The sequence below is a fragment of the Miniopterus schreibersii genome, assembly GCF_964146895.1.
Source record: "Miniopterus schreibersii genome assembly, chromosome: 1".
Classification (NCBI taxonomy): domain Eukaryota; kingdom Metazoa; phylum Chordata; class Mammalia; order Chiroptera; family Miniopteridae; genus Miniopterus; species Miniopterus schreibersii.
The window spans coordinates 158,169,305-158,185,088 of record NC_138101.1 but is presented as its reverse complement, the minus strand read 5'-3'; the positions used below and the strand labels follow the sequence as shown (position 1 = coordinate 158,185,088).

The window sequence follows — 15,784 nt, the reverse complement described above, 5'->3', positions numbered from 1 at the left end:
GATTATTTTAGGGTTCTTTGGAGGTCTTCATAATGACCACCATTGAATTAATCATATAACAGTTGGCCTTAGTTTTTTAAGATGTCCAAAGTTTTCTCTTTGGGACTTACACTTGTATTTTTGATACTGTGTGCTTCACTGGTAACATTTTGGTGGTGACAAGGATCTACACACTTTTTCTGTAAATGGCCAAATTGTAAACATTGTAGAGTTCGTGGGTAACAGCTCTGCTGCCACAATAGCAGGAAAGCAGCCAATGACGATATGACAACGAATGGGTACAGCTGTGCTGTGTTCCAGTAAAGCTTTATGCATAAAAGCAGGCCTTCGGCCCACAGGTCATAGTTCCGGAAAAAAGTAAAAATTCTGTTAGCAGTCACATCGCGTATGGCATTCACATTTTAAGCAGAAAGGAAACGTGAACTAGTACCACAAAATAACGTTGACTCACTTCAAACTCAAAATACACTCCATAGACAGTTTTAAGTTTGAATTTGACTCTTGATGGTTTAAGTTTCCTGTTTTGCATGACCTTCCTTCCTGATTCTAAGACCAGTGCAAGAAAGAAGTTTCGAGAACCCAGAAAGGGCATCTTTCCTGGAATAGAATCAGATTAAACTGTCCCATGGGACTGATAGTAGAAGGAAGAATTTTAAGCAGCGAGGGCTTTGCATTATTGAAATAGATTACTTCTGGAAAGGATTCCCTTCTCTAGATGTTTTAAATTCTAGAAGGCCCCATTCTGGCTGCTAGTCAATATACAATTATTAATTGCTCACTATTAAAAAATCTGACTTTCATCTTCTCTTGTCTCTTGCCTGATCTAGCCGGATGCTGATGGTGGATGAACTTAGTGGATGGTGTGTTCTCTCTGGGAATTTGCTGATCAGCTTTGTAATATTAGCAAACTAGAATGAATTCTTTAAATTGTAGTAAGGGAGAGGACACCAATCTGAAATAGAGAGGCGGGAGCATTTTCTAATATCTTTCAAGAAAGGAAATGTTATTCAAGAAGCCAGAAGTGCCACAGGGTAATGGGACCGTGACCAGCAAACACCTATCTGAGATAAAAGTAAACTTTAATTAACATATCAATAGTTTGTAGGTCTTAGGTGTTTCCAAAGTGCTTGAGGGTGTTTGACAACTTTTTCTTCCCTGAAGCTCTTTTGCTTTCCTTTGAAGAACTGTTTTAAAGGAAAAGAACCCCTGTCCCAATCTATTTTGATATCAAGGATGACCGATTTAATGTAATTTTCTCACGTTCCTACCAAGTTGCCCAAGGTGAGGAATAATTTAGAGAAAAAGAACAAAGAGCTTTGGGGGAAATGGAGAATTGTGGGCTTCCTCTAAAAATAAAAAATAAAAAGTACTCTAGTTCTGCACGTATTGGCAAAACTGCCACTAATGATTTTTAAAAGTCTTCATTCTTAGATGGTCTTACTGGCATTTGGAGGCCTTTGTGACTTTGTTCAAAGAGGCAGTCATGCAGAAATAGCTTGTGTTCTTCTCTGTCTGTGGTCTCTTGTGCATTTAGATTTAGTTGATGGGTGTATTAGGAGCAAGCAGAACAGAGGTGATTCCAGCCCATTGGATGCAGCGAGTAATTACTTTACGCCCACTTGGGAAATGAATGTGGCCGGGGCCATGGCGGGCAGATGCTGGCTGCTCAGTGATCGTGTTCAGGACGACATGTGTAGGAGGGGAGGAAGGGTTCCAAGGAGACTCAGTACCTTCTTCTAGGATTATTAGGACTTAAATGAGTCTGAGGAGAGGACCCGACCTGGCACATAACTCCTTTCCCATCAAGCTTACTTGCCACCCTTACCCCCTCTTTCTGCTTTCAGTTGCTCTTGGGAAGACCTACTTTGATTCAAATAAAAATACATTTGTTTTAAATCTACAGAAGATTTTAGGGCCCATGGCCTCCTGGACTTCTTAACTAGATGGGGAAAATATATGCTGAGAAAAGTGAAATGGAGCTATGCAATAAAAGATGAATGTTTAACAGCACAGGGCAAGCAGTACTGGTTGAGGTATAAAATCGACATGCAAAATATAAAATTTTTTAAAGGTGGAATGGAAAAGGTGGGACTGACACAGGATGGCAAAGGAAGGCTTCATGGGGGAGATGTGATCCGACCAAGGCCTTGATGGGTGAGCAGGATATGGATGGATAGGGAGGAGATCATAGGTGGTGAGTGTTCTGAGTGCCTAACGAGTAGGCATGTATTGGTTTTTCAAAATCATTGCCTGTTGTTTGGTAGGTACTTAATAGATGCTTATTAAATGAATGAATGCTTCTTTTGATTCTTTTACTCCTCTGAATTTAGCCTATACCACCCAGTTTAAAGCTGAATTCTGTGCTATCTCACATTATCAAGGCATTTCTTCTCTCGCTGGTTGTACTATTAGTAGTGCCTTGTGGGAAAGGCCCCTGTTTGATGTTTCTGCATATTCTACAGCACTAACTGGAGTGTTGAGCATGGGGCAGATGTTGCCTAAACACTCCTCATTATTCAACAAAATGACCAAAATCACAGAATGCTAAGCTTTGATTGAAATTAGTATTCTGTTGGGCACTTTGAGAAAGAAATTTTGCAGTGTCAGCTACTTTGTGGCCACAGAGAGTAGAACCGCCTCTGCTGGACCCCAATGGGAATGAACCCATGCACCTATTAGGAGGGTCTCCGTGCCAGCTAGTGACAATAGCCCTTGATTTTCCTGGCAGTGAATTTTGTACATGAACTTAGCCCATGCTGCTCCTACTTTTAGGCATGTGGATTTTAGTTTATGATGGTCTAACTTGAAGAATGGAAATGTTTTCTTCACATTGTATGATGAGAGCTAATAGTTACCGAGTATCTATTATGTGCCAGGAAATGTGGAAAATGTCATTTTATTCAACTCTCACAATAGCCTTGAAAATACTGCGTTTTCCATTTAGTGAGGGAGGGGCTCAGAGCATTGAAATGGCTTGGCCACGGTCATACAAACAGTAAGCAGCGAAAGCTGAATTTGAACCCAGGACTCCGACCCAGAGTTGCATTCCTACAGCTGTGTTGTGCTAATTACTATGTAACTGTACCTTCATGGGTGACTAGGGTTGAATAGGCAGACAGAGAAAAGAGGTCATGTCAGGTGAGAAGCCATGGTCAAAGCAATGACCTTGGCAGGAGAGGAGAGCACCTTTGGGGGGTTGATAAGAAATCTTGAATTCCTATGACTTGGTGGGATTATGAAGGGTTTGAAAATTTTCAGAATTCACAAAATGCTGTGGGAGCCACTGGAAAATTTTTAATGAGAGGAATGACATTAAATTATTAACTAATTCGTTTAATTATCAATACTTGGAGCAAATAATTATGTCCCAAGTTCTGTATTGCAGCAAAATGTACACTGTTTCAGTTCTCACAAAACTTTGGTGGGGAAGATAGAGCTTAGTTAAATTTCATATGTACTACATTTAATTACCAACTGTGGAATGTGCTTCAAAATAAGTATGTAAGAACATGAGAGGGTAAATGTGAGTCCTTTCCTAGTCTGAGGAAGTGACTTTTGAGTTAAGACCCAAAGGGATGAGGAGGGACTAGACGAGAAGAGGACCCATGTAGATGAGTAGTATATGCAAAGGCCCTGTGGCAGACAGAACTTTGACCTGTGTGAAAAATGAAGGAGGAAGTCTTCCGTGGGGCTGAGTAGAATGAAGAGGGGATGGGGGTAAGATGTGAATGGAGAAGTGGGCAAGAACTAAATCTTATCAGGACCTTATAGATTGAAAGATGTCATTCTTTATCCAGTAGAATCGTGGTATGCTCCTTAGGTGGCCTTGTGTGATGAGCAGGGAGATGAAGAGAAATGTGAAAGTTGCTAGTGACCCAACCCTGATTCCTCCTCTATTTCAAAGGAAAAGGCAGAATTCAGAGTTACCATCCTCCCGTTGTGTTTGCAAGCTGTTGACGCACCCTGGAAAGGTTAAGAGTTTTCAACAGACTTGTCAGAGTTTGTGTTCTGCGGAAACTGACAGAGCCTACAGGCTGAGGGGCTAATTTTAATAGAAATAACCTAGGTGGGTTTGTTAATTTTCTGCATTCCCTTGATGACCTGTCTGCATAGCGTGAAGGTGCTTTGATGTGACTGGGAGAACAGAAGGATATTTTGTGCATAGCCAACCGTGAGAGGGATGCTGGTTTTGCAATGAAGGAGCGCAGGAAGATGACAGGTGAGTTGTGTGGAAGGGGGAGATTAGAACAGGTGTGTCTTTTCCCACCTTCCCAAGTGCAACCTCGTTTATCTAAGATTCATCTTTCTTCCAGCACAGAATAGAGTTTTATGATCTTAGCGTGTCCAGAGTTTCAAGGATATTAAACAAGTTGGTGAATTATTTTGTAACTGGCAGTGTGAGCCTCAGGGGAAGGGAACAGACCCCTCCTCTTTCCTCTGATTTACTGAGTTTGTTATCATTCTTCTTTGGTTCCGTAACACTGTGATACTCACAGAGGGCTATGCCTCAGGACACATTTTGCCTGTGTAAGTGGACAGGATGGGGGATGGCCTGTCCCCTGCATGCAAATGACCTTGGAGTTGCCTTTGTGGAGTTCTTTGCTGGCTGCGGTGTTTGGGATCAGTTCTGAGGGTGTTGCCAGGACATCAGTTCTGAGGGTGAGTTGCCCGGGCAGTGTGAATGCCATGGGAATGAGAATGGAGCTCTGAGTCCTCTGCACCCGCTGCCTTTGGGTCTTTGAGATCTCCCCACAGCGGCAGGCAGAGTCTCCACTGTGTGGACGGGGCCAGACACTGAGGAAGGTCCTGCTTGCCGTCCTGGTGTCTGTGATGGTGGTTGTGTTGCAAAGTCAGCTCCCTATGGGGAGGGCTCTGCTTCTGGGTGCCCCACCCTCTCTTTGAGGGTTTGGAAATGCCCTCGACCCTTGGTTTACATCACACAAGTGGAAGTCACTCTCAGCCCTCAGTTTATTAGGATGGAGGGTGTGCAGGGAGACAAATGAGGCCCAAATTTGCATCCAGTTAATTCTCAATTGTCAGGCAGCTGCAGTCATGGTTATGGCTCTGGCCCTCCCGCAACCCCATGAGCTCAGTGCCAGTCTTCTGCTGCCAATTACTCAGCCCCACCCCTGAGGGGAGGGCAGCCCACACCCCACTGTGCCTTCCTGTGGTTACTCCTGCCCAGACTCCTACTCCAGAGCACACTGTCTCCAGTTACCACCTAAAGTCAGTGGAAGGACTTAAGAGGAAGGGAGATGTGAGGGTGTTTGAACAGAGACATCTATTATGCAGATCTCTCTCTGCGAAGCACATAGGGGGCACTCGATAGTTTTTTGTGTAGCTGTAACCCCACTGAGCATCCAAAATTAAGAGACATTTAGATTCAGAGTACGGACTAATTCTGAAGTAGAGGAATGGGGTCTCTCGCTGGGGCTTTGAAACGCATCTGATGGTCCCTCCTAGGAAAGCATCCAGTCCATTAACTGGAGGATCTGATTTTGTAAAATACCACCACGGAGGGGAGGGAGTGGTCAAGCAAGAAAAGGTTGCGAGGACTGTTGTATGTGAACAGGAGGAAAGCGGGGCAGCTTGCAGAGGAGGGGGCGCTGCGGAGCCAGGCTGGGCCCTGAGGAGTGGCCGGGACGCAGCAGAATTTGGATCAGTCTCCAGCAAGAAAACAAAACTGTGCTTTTGACAGTAGGGGCCGTATAAAAGGAAATGGGATATCAAAGGATGTTTGAAGAGGAGCTGCGGATGTCAGGGGAATGGAGCAGAGGGAATTCAGAGCACATACGAAAAGCTTGGGAGGCCAGAGGCCCTCAGCTGTGGCCCTGACAGCTGGGGCAGCGAGGCCAGGACTCACGGTGGGGGGCGGGCTTTTATTTGGTTGTTTTAAAGGAAGGATGTTTACGGGCCACTCGAGGAAGAGGAGAGATTCGATTTCACTGTCTGCGTGATGTTTGAGAGTCAGTCGTTGGCGAAACTGAGCTTGTCAGTCGGCAGGGTGGAGGAGGGGGCTTCTCCGATGGAAGCCTGGAGAGCGGAGGTCTGCACCCCGCCTGACGTCTGCTGACAAGGACGAGTGCGCGGTTCGCACAGCATCTGCTTTCTTCAGCGGGGCCGGGACCTGAACCGGGGTAGGCCAAGGACTGGAGAAATATACGTGCAGCTGCGCCAGAACTAGGGCCCGGGGGACAGCCTGGGGCTTGTTAATGTGAATCGTCAAACAGTTCTGCTGTCCCAGGTGCGTGCCTGGCAGATGGTCTGGGAGAGGAGCCTGCCCCTGGTGGACTAGGTTGGCATCAAGAATGCATAAAACCGCCCTGGCTGGTGTGGCTCAGTTGGTTGGAGTGCCATCTCGTGCACTGGAAGGTCTCGGGTTTGATTGCCGGTCAGGTCAGGGCATGTACCTAGGTTGTGGTTCCATCCCCAGTCAGGTCGGGTGGGTACAGGAGGCAACAGATTGATATATCTCTCTCACATCGATGTTTCTCTCTCTCTCTCCCTTCCTCTCTAAAATCAATTTTAAAAAAAGAATGCATAAACCCACAGATACACATTGGCCCTTATTCACATATTAAATCCATCACCCAAGACCTTGAGAGTTACTTCCAACATTCGCACCGAACCTATCCTTTGTCCCCGCTCTGGTCTGGTGGCCCCGCTCACTTCCAGGGGCTCTCAAGCCAACCTGTCACCTTTGCTCTCACTCCCTGCCTTTTCCTCTGCCAGGCTACAGCAAGGAGAATGTTCTTTTAGAAATGCAGATCTGGCTCTGCGCTGTCACTCCCCTGCTCGGAAGCTTTCTATTGCCCTGAGAACAGAATTTAAAAACCCTTCAGCAGGTTTACAAAGCCTTGCTTGATTTTACTTTGTTATTTTAAAGGAAGGATATTTTCTGGACACTCAGGGAAAAGGAGAAATTAGATTTCCACATCACTCCTGTTTCACCTTCTTACTGCTAAATTCTAATCACACAGACCTATCAGTTTCTTGAATGCATCAAGCTCTTTCCCACCTCAGGGCCTTTGCACATGTTGTTCCCAGTACCTAGAAAACGGTCTTCTCATTCTTTCCCCCTCCCTTCCCTGGCTAATTCCTATTCATTCTTCCAGCCTCAGAATAATCTAATCCCTTCCTCAGTGTCTTGTGGTCTCCTATTACCTTTACTTTTCTTCATTCGCTTTGTTGATTTGCAGTTGGATATTTATTTGTGTGATCACTTGTTCAGTGTCTGTCTTCTCCATTAACCATAAACATCCTAAGAGCAGGGGCCATACCTGTTTTATTTCTCTCCGGTGTACTTTATTCCAGTGTACTTCAAATATTGGTAGAAAAGAAGAGTGAATGATTGAATGAATACATTATAGTAGGTTGCTATGTCCCTGATAATGCTTCCATGTAGAAGAATTTAAGCATTTATTCATTAATTTCCTGTCTTCAAGGGAATTCTGTTGGAAGAGACCATCTTAGAATAAGCTAATATTCCACACAGAAGAAATGTTCTAGACAGAGATATAGACAAGGTGGCCGGGGTGCACAGTTCCTTGTGCTGGTGTTCCAGGTAGGTTATTAGGTATAATTTTCTGAAGTTAAAGCTGGTGAGAATCAATGTACCAGGGAAGTGATTAACCATCCCCAAATCTCATCAGAAAGACATTAACCTAAACTGTAAGGAGTGTAAGACAAACTGTGATCTAGTTCATTGTAACATGAGAGCATGTGTTGCTGACAGGTAGTGTGATGGCTGATAAGGAATATTGAAAACCAGAGCCTGGGAGAGCAGGTGTGTGCCATCCCCCCTCTCCCTCTGGGGGAGTGAGGGCTCTCATTTCAAATGAATGGTCCCCTCTCTGGGTGCAGATAGCCCTGGAGTGGAGAAAGGCAAACCAATCTGTTGCTTTTATGGAGAACCCAGTCCTCCTAGCTTTTCAAAATGCTGTTACAAATTAGGAGAGCATTTAAAACTTGACTACTCGCTATTAGGTGTTGGTGGGGAGAAGTGAGGGGGTAACCTCTGGCTCTCTTGAATTCTGCATGTAATTTAACATGATTGACCACTTTATTGGACTTGGTAAATTAAATGTGTTTCCTCCTTTTTAAAGTTATGTATGACAAGAGGTACTAGTACTGAATGCAAGTTTACTGCTAGAATTCTCTTCACAAACTCTAAAAAAATGACTTTGGAGAGTTACTTGGCGAGTCCTACAAACGGGTCCCCTTCACCTGAGGGTAGAAGGGTTTGAACTTTATTTCCTCACTTGATGAGTATTTCATGATAAACCAGTTCTGGCCCATTAACTTCATTTTTCCAAACGCAGGTTTTAAAAGAGTCCTAAAGGAGTTGCCACTAAAAATGGAATGAGTCCAACTTGCTGGAAATGAAAATGGTCAGAGCTGAACATGATACACAATCTTGATGAAATTAGTTTTTTGGTTTTCTTGTAGGTGTATGTGTGTGTGTTTTAGTTTTGAAGTAATAAGTAACATTTATAAAGAAAAACCAACCTGTATTTGATTAGCCACCTCATGTCCAGTAACTATTAAGAATGCTTGTGAAGTATGAGCTTACCCTCCCATTCTGCTGGTATTTTTCCTAATTTATCTAGAAAATTAAACAAATGAGGTAGTGTTCTAAGAAAGCTGTCCCCTCGCCTGTGGGGGAATTTGGTAGAGAGCAAGATAGACTGTCCTTTTGGCATTTACTGGGCCTCTGCCTACCTATAGATAGACTAATGTAAATAAAGGGGCCCCAGCCCTGCACAGGGAAGTTGTGAATTGGAACCACATGGTGGCGGTGGAACCGACTCCTCGTGCGTGGGGTGTGGTCTCATTCAAGGCGTGTCTGCAACTCCTACTTCGGTTTGAGTAAACAGGCAGATGTGAAAGGGCACTGGGGTAAAAGCCATAATTAGGTGTGTTCTTGAGACTTTAGAGCAATTCTTTCAAACCTTTTTAAAATCTACAATATTTGAGAGAAAAATTTTCCCCACAGATGTTTCAGCTAATTGCTCCTTCCAGGTAAAGAATGGCCCACTTCTTGGTCTGTCTGATGATGACTTTTCATTTTCTGCCATAAACTAACCTAATTTGCAAATGAAAAATTTCACCAAAGCATCCGTTGCCTGCAAGGGAATCACATCCGTGCACCTTTGGAAGTGTTCAGTTGAACACGCGCTTGTCTTTTAAACAGAAGACTTATGATCTTAATTCACAGTTAAAATAACAATTGCTCCTAAGCAGTACTTTTTTTTTAAAGTTTAGACATTCCAATAACAGTAATCAAGAGGAGTTATGGGAGTAATTGTCAAAACTTGCTTAGTATTTCCTGTTTGTAGGGGAAGATTTTCCTCAAATCACACCAAGGTCTCTTGTTGATACATTTCGCTGATAGTCTTTTTCAGATAATTGCAGACTGGAAGCCCTGTACAGCTTCCTGGGAACCGGAGTAGCAAGTCTCTTCCAAGCGTAGTAGGTCAGTTAGGGTTTTGTAGAAGTCAATAGGATTTAGACCAGGCAGAGGGCCCGGGTTCAAGTTCCTACAATTATTGACTCCATGATTGTCCAAAAGGCTTTTTTGGCTTGAGTATCAGTTTTCTCAACTGTGAGGTAAGAATGAAAGGCCAAGTCCTTTTGTGTGGACTGATACGATCCTGTAGGTGAGAACTGCAACGGTGCCCTGCGAAGGAACGTCACGGTGTATCAGGCTTAATCCTCACTGTGGTCCTTGTGGTTTAGGGCAGGTGAAGTGATTGTAGCCCAGACAGAGCTATTTAAAATTTTAAAATATATATCCAGGTGAGTTATCCAAGGAAAGCTTCTACATTTGTTGGCTCATTTACACTCTTGTTTAAAGTTTATTTTATTCATTTATTTACACCAAAGATACTGATTAAGTTCCTACTGAGGACAAATTGTAAATGAGACAAAGGCCATGCTCTGATGGCATTTATCATCCAGGCAGAGGGAAGACATCCATAGAAAGTCCCCGAAGCTGGATGAGCTTGGAGAGCAGGGTGGCTGCAGGGAAAGGAGGGAAGAAGAGGAATGGAGGTTGGACAGAGAGGCAAGGTGAGGACATGTGGGCTTGTAGTTTTGGGGAAAGAGTATGGACTTTATTCCAGGTAAGTGGCAGTTTCTTTTATTTACTTTGCACATAGAAAGCCCTTTACAGTTTGGACATTTAGTCGCACCACCAATGTGCCGAAACAGCGTACAAGACAAGGCAGCCACCGCTCTCATTCAGTCCTGTCTCCTGCTAGTCAGTCTTACCTGTCTTTCTGGACCCTGTTCCAATCTCATCTTCCACAGAATCCTTCCCAGTGTTCCCACTTGGAGTCACTCCCCCTCCTGTTTGCTCTTTCCTTTTTGTAATACTTCGCACATCCTGCCTCGTTTCAATCCTTGGCGCTGGTCTCCTCGGGTAGAGTGAGAGCCGTGGGCTGCTGGGGCCTTACGTTACTCCCTCTTTCTTCTGCATCCATGCCCTTGCCTTCAACGTGGGAGATGCCCAATATTTATCAAGTGGAAATAATTCAAATCCAGGTATCAGGCTAGCAGGGAATAGTTTTCCAAAGCATTGCACCAGACAGAAGCTGATCCGAGAGCACAATGGGAAACATACAATGAGCGCCCGAGAAGGGGCTTCATTATTTTATTTGTCTTTACTTATCAAGGACATTATAGACTCAAGGATATTACAGTTCATTTGTTTCATTTGCTTGATGGATTTAATTGAGAGGATTGTTAACCTGGGAACTTTTAGAATTAAATTCCACTTCAAGGGAGGGCATTTCTATCCATTTTTAAAATTCCAAACATAATATATACTTTAAAAATTCAAACATTTAGGGAAATGCACAAAGTAGAAATAGTAAAATCAACCTCTCATATCCTTGGTACCACCCCCTATTCAGAGGTAATTATTGCTAAGAATTTCTTATTTATTTTTTCCAGAAATTTTCACCTGATATTCTAGTTCCCTTTGTCCATGTCAGTACATGCCAACCTACTTCATTCTGTGAATGTTGCATGGTGTTCCCTAAATTGAGCATATTAGTTATACGTTCCCTTACTGAGGGCCACTTAGATTGCCTTCTATTTACAATGAACTCTTTGCATGTACGACTCAAATGGTATATTTTGCTGCGTCAACATGTGAGTGCATTCTCCTTTTTTTAAAAAAAACAATATGCATTGTCGACCCACTGTGTGTCTGGCACTTTGCCTTCATAGTTTTCCAGACCACACAATGATAACTTAGACGTTGCCTGTGCTGTCGAGGAGCTCTTCGTCCGTTGCGGGGAGTTGGCTGTGCCTAAGTGATTGTGCACGGCGGATGAAAGCTAGCCTAGAGGAGGGTGCAAGGGATCAAGGTGACCTAGAGGGAGAACAGTCAGATTTGCGGGTGAGTGTCAGGAAAGAGGGACTGGGCTTTTAAATCAGGGGGGTGATCTGGAGAAGGGCATTTTGGGACAAAGAATAGCACCAGGAATGGTGCAGTTGGGATGTAGGAGGTTGGGGGGAGGGAGAAAGAAAGAGATGAGCTTGAAGGAGCCAACCAAATTGCAGAGGCCTTTGTAAGAAAGAGTTTGGAGTTTTTCATGAGCTTTGTTCTCACTTCACTGCATTTAATGCAAATATGCAAGAGATTGCTGCGTATTCAAATCCATGTCTTTTAGAAAATGGTTCTCTGCTATTTCAAAGAAACCTTGCTAATAAGCTAGTTCAAGAGTAGAGGTGCTCTTACAGCTAAGGTGCTGTTCAGGACTGCCCTGGGTTCTGGTAGCCCCGCCCCTGGGTTCTGGTAGCCCCACCCCTGGGCTAATATATTTCTTGCCATCTCTCCACTCTCACCCTTCTTTACCTCTGCATGGAGTCTGTGTGCAGAAGAGCTGAGTATCTTTTGTGGATCCTGCATCTAAATGGATAGGACTGGTCCCCAAGGATGTCAGCCTGGCAACCTTTAGAGTGTGAAATCCATTTAAAAGGGGATCAGGCAAAGAAAATCAGAAAGAATGGAGAAAGGCTGTTTAGATCGGGTGGTTTATACAGTTAGTGGCTTTAATTTTTATTTCCTGGAAAGGGTTTGAGAGAAAGACATGTAAGGTAAATTCTCCTGTGAAGTGCTTATAGAATTGCCACTCCATCAGCAAGGAAACCACAGACCAGGGCATAAGTACTGTGAATTTAAAGTAACCTGGGATTAAATTCCTCAGGTAAGCCTGCTAGTCATGTCTCCCCAGTGCCTATTTATCCAGATGTCCTTTTGGGATGGGACAGGAGCAATTTTTAATGACTCTGAACAGCCTTCCCAGGGCACTCAGAGGCTGCGTTTTGCTGACTGTGGAAGCTCTTTGTGTGAGCTCCACGGGTGGTTGTGTGTCAGGAAGATTCTGCTTGGGCTGCTTCTCTGGGAGCCTGCACATGTCAGTTTCCCCATCTCTGAAATGGGGATTACAACGTCTCTCACAGGGCCTGTGTTGTAACAGATAATTCTGTGTGGGACTATTTTGTTAAGAAAAATAAAGATTTATGATATTAAAATATGCATGTCTAAAATAGCTTCCAATGCTATTTGGCTGTCTTTGCCTGAATTTCACTATGTCTGTAAGTGAGATTCAGCACTTTTTTGTGGACGGTGAATTGTTGCTGCTAAATGAGCTTGTCAGTCTCAGCTAAAGAACAAAATGTCCTTGGATTTACCCCATGCTGCAGTGCTCTGTGTACTTCTCCTGGAGTGTTAGATATGGAATATGCCCAATTCTGATGTTGCCCCAGAAGGCCGCGGCTCCTTAAGGGACACTGGTGTACGCAGCCACTCACCAGAGCCACGGAGAAGGGTCGGAGCCTCAGACCCGGCTCTGCACGGACTTCCCCCTTTCCGTGTGGGTGTAGGCCTGGGCGAGGTGCTGCCTCAGGGGCCCTCACTCTGTCATCTGTGGAATCCCAGCTCTGGGACTCATTGAGAGGAGCCAATCTTTTGTTACTCTCACTTCTTCCACTTGGGGATGAATTTTGGGAGTTTTTCTTTGTGGCCCGTGATTCATAATTCCAAGCCTCCTGGTGATTATACAACAAGCAGCAGGAAATAACAACCCAGATGCCTTTGGAGGGGGGTGAATCTTGTCATTCAGAGAGCTGGGTCCTTGGTGTGAAAGATGGGCTGGTTTGAAAGTTTCCCTGACTTTTGGAGAGTACTTTGTGACCCAGGGGAGTCCTGGGTGTTTGTTATGCCTCTGTGGACTGCCTCCAGATGGGAGGAGGGGACAGAAAACAACGGACCCTGGGGTCTCCAAGCTCCTTCGACTCCATGTCCAACAAGCATCCTTCATTGGTATCTGAGTTTAGCATAAGGTTTTAAGGGAAGAGTTCTGCTGCTTTTTAAAAAAGTGTTTAGAACCTCTGGTTTATGCACTCTTTGATTTTGTATCCTTGCACAACCTTGGCGCCGTCTTATCTCATTCTCCATGAAATTGGAAAATGCATTTGTCACCCAGGCCCAGCCCCCAGCCTGAGTTGATATTTACAAAGTTGCCAGGATTCCTCAGCTGGGTAGCCACTGACCTTGTTTAATTGTATCAAAGTCTTTTTATTAGTGGTTTTGTATATAGCTTCCTTTAAAATCATTAATGCATGTTATTAAATGTGCTTTCTTTTCAGAAAATAAGCCTTTTAAAAGGTGGTGTCTTTTTCTTTTAATAAATTTTTTAGAAGTATCTTTTTGGTAAACAAATCCCTCTTATAAGTGTCTGAAATACTTTAGGAAACAACGGCCTCCTGTGATGATCTCTGCATGTCCCAGTCTTCCCTGCTGCATTTTCCTATCCAGCATTCTCACCACTGGACAAGCCAGCTCACTCCCACTCTCCAAACCCCTGGAAAAATCTTTCAGAAAGGAGGATCTGCCCAGTGACTGCCCAGATGATAGCTTTGCACCCAAAGGGCTGTCTGTCTACCCATACCCTGAATTCTTTGACTCATTCAGTGACCTTTATTGAGTGCCCATGTGTTTCAGGTACTGTGCTGGGCACTGAAGAGTAGGAAAAAATAGGAGCCCTCAAGAAGATACAGTGACTTTCCCCTGGAATCCTCTTTTTTTCTGCCTGGCAAAATGGGGCTCATCATTCAATAACCAGCTAAAAAGCGCCTCTTGTGAATTCTCCTTCACGTAGGCAGAGGAGCTCCTCTCTCGTTCCGGAGGCATTATGACATATATCTATTTTTCTTTCTCTACAGTAAGGTTATTGTAGTTCGTTGTCTCTTAGGACTATGTCCTGAAGGTCAGCAATTGGGTCATGTTTGTCATTGTGTCCCAGCATCTCACCCAGCCCTAGATACCTACTAGTTGTTCAAACAATATCCCTTTTCCTATCTGACCTGGGATAACTTATTCCTCTCCTTTTATGACATTTATCTCTTTCCACTTTTAAAATAGTTATTATTAATCTAGCTGTTGTATCTTTCCTACTGGGAGGTAAGCTCCCTGAGGGCTGGTCACTTGCCTGCTTTGACTTGTCTTCCTCATAGAACCATGAGCACAAGGTATGCTTGGTGCACTTTGGGGACCTTGTCACATCCTGTTTGAAAGAGCCTGTGTCATTGCAAGGAGGCTCCTTGTCTGCGAATGTGAGCCGCATTCCTGGTTTGTCCTCTGGCCGGTGGATTGGACATCACCTGGGAGAGGGGCAGAGAAAAAGCTGGGCTCCGTACCGGCATCTCTTAAAATGGACCAGACAGCAACTGCTGAAATATCCACTACACGGACTCTATTTGTTATTCCCTTGTAGTCATATTTGATTAATTAGAGTGGGTAAGAGGAAAATATCACTTTGAGGCCAATTTAATGACCTAGATCTTGCTTCCTGTAACTGGAGAGTGAATCTCAGCCATCTAAATATATAGGTCTTTCTGAAGGCAAGAATTCTTAATACTCTGAGACCTCTTTGGAATCTATGGAAGTCTCAGCATTTCGTGCACTCACCTGAAGGAATGGTCACCCCAGGAATGATGTCTCCTGATTCTCTATCCTTAGGAGCAGAAGCTGGGTCTTACCAATGAGATCACACCTTGACCTGTCAAATTCACCAGCATGAGGCTCTCTCCTGTGCCCAAGTCCTGCTGTGAGGCACAGCCCTGGGCTATGCTGACCTCAGTCAAGGTCTCAAGCCATCACGTGCCTCATGGGAGTTGGCAGTGGAAGCAGGGAGGTTTGGAGTTGTCCCCCCGAAGTAATCTCTGCCCTCAAGGGGCCCACCAGTGTGGGAGACATTATTTCATTTTCATTCCACACCTCCCTGTGCAAAGCCCATTTCACGGAGCTCTGGACATCTGTCGACGGCGAGTGTAGGATGTCAGCACGTCGAACAAGAGAAAGATCACGCTCTGCTCCTCCCTCACCTTCTCAGATTGTTAGCTTCAGAGACGGCTGTCAAGTTATTGGTCACAATGAGACCAGCTTTGCTACAGTCGCCACCCCCCGGGGGGTTGGTTTGAAATGTGCTTTTCCCAAGAAGGAGCCACAGCCCCACACGTCCAGACAAGCACTCTGGCTTTCCATCCACCCGCTTGCAGTCACCACCCTGTCGTGGAATTTATTCTGTGTGGGCCGCTCTCCTAAATGGTTTTCTGCATTTCCCCACTGTCCCATGTAACCTCTCAGTACAAGGAAAAGAGAATCAGCAGGTCGGCCGTTGGCGGTGGCGAGAGAATGGCGTTGCCGGCTTAGGCCTCGGGCGTGGGGGTAACGCCCGGGTAATCTACCGGGTGGCTGTGTGTCTGCATC

The 15,784-nt window shown here is 44.7% G+C and overlaps 1 protein-coding gene across 2 annotated transcripts in view; it reads left to right on the top strand.

Annotated features, from left to right (window-relative positions):
- Positions 1-15,784, top strand: part of RORA (RAR related orphan receptor A) — a gene marked incomplete at its 5' end in the record, with an annotated part of 669,505 nt that overhangs the window by 115,875 nt on the left and 537,846 nt on the right. The gene's annotated exons all lie outside the window — the stretch shown is intronic.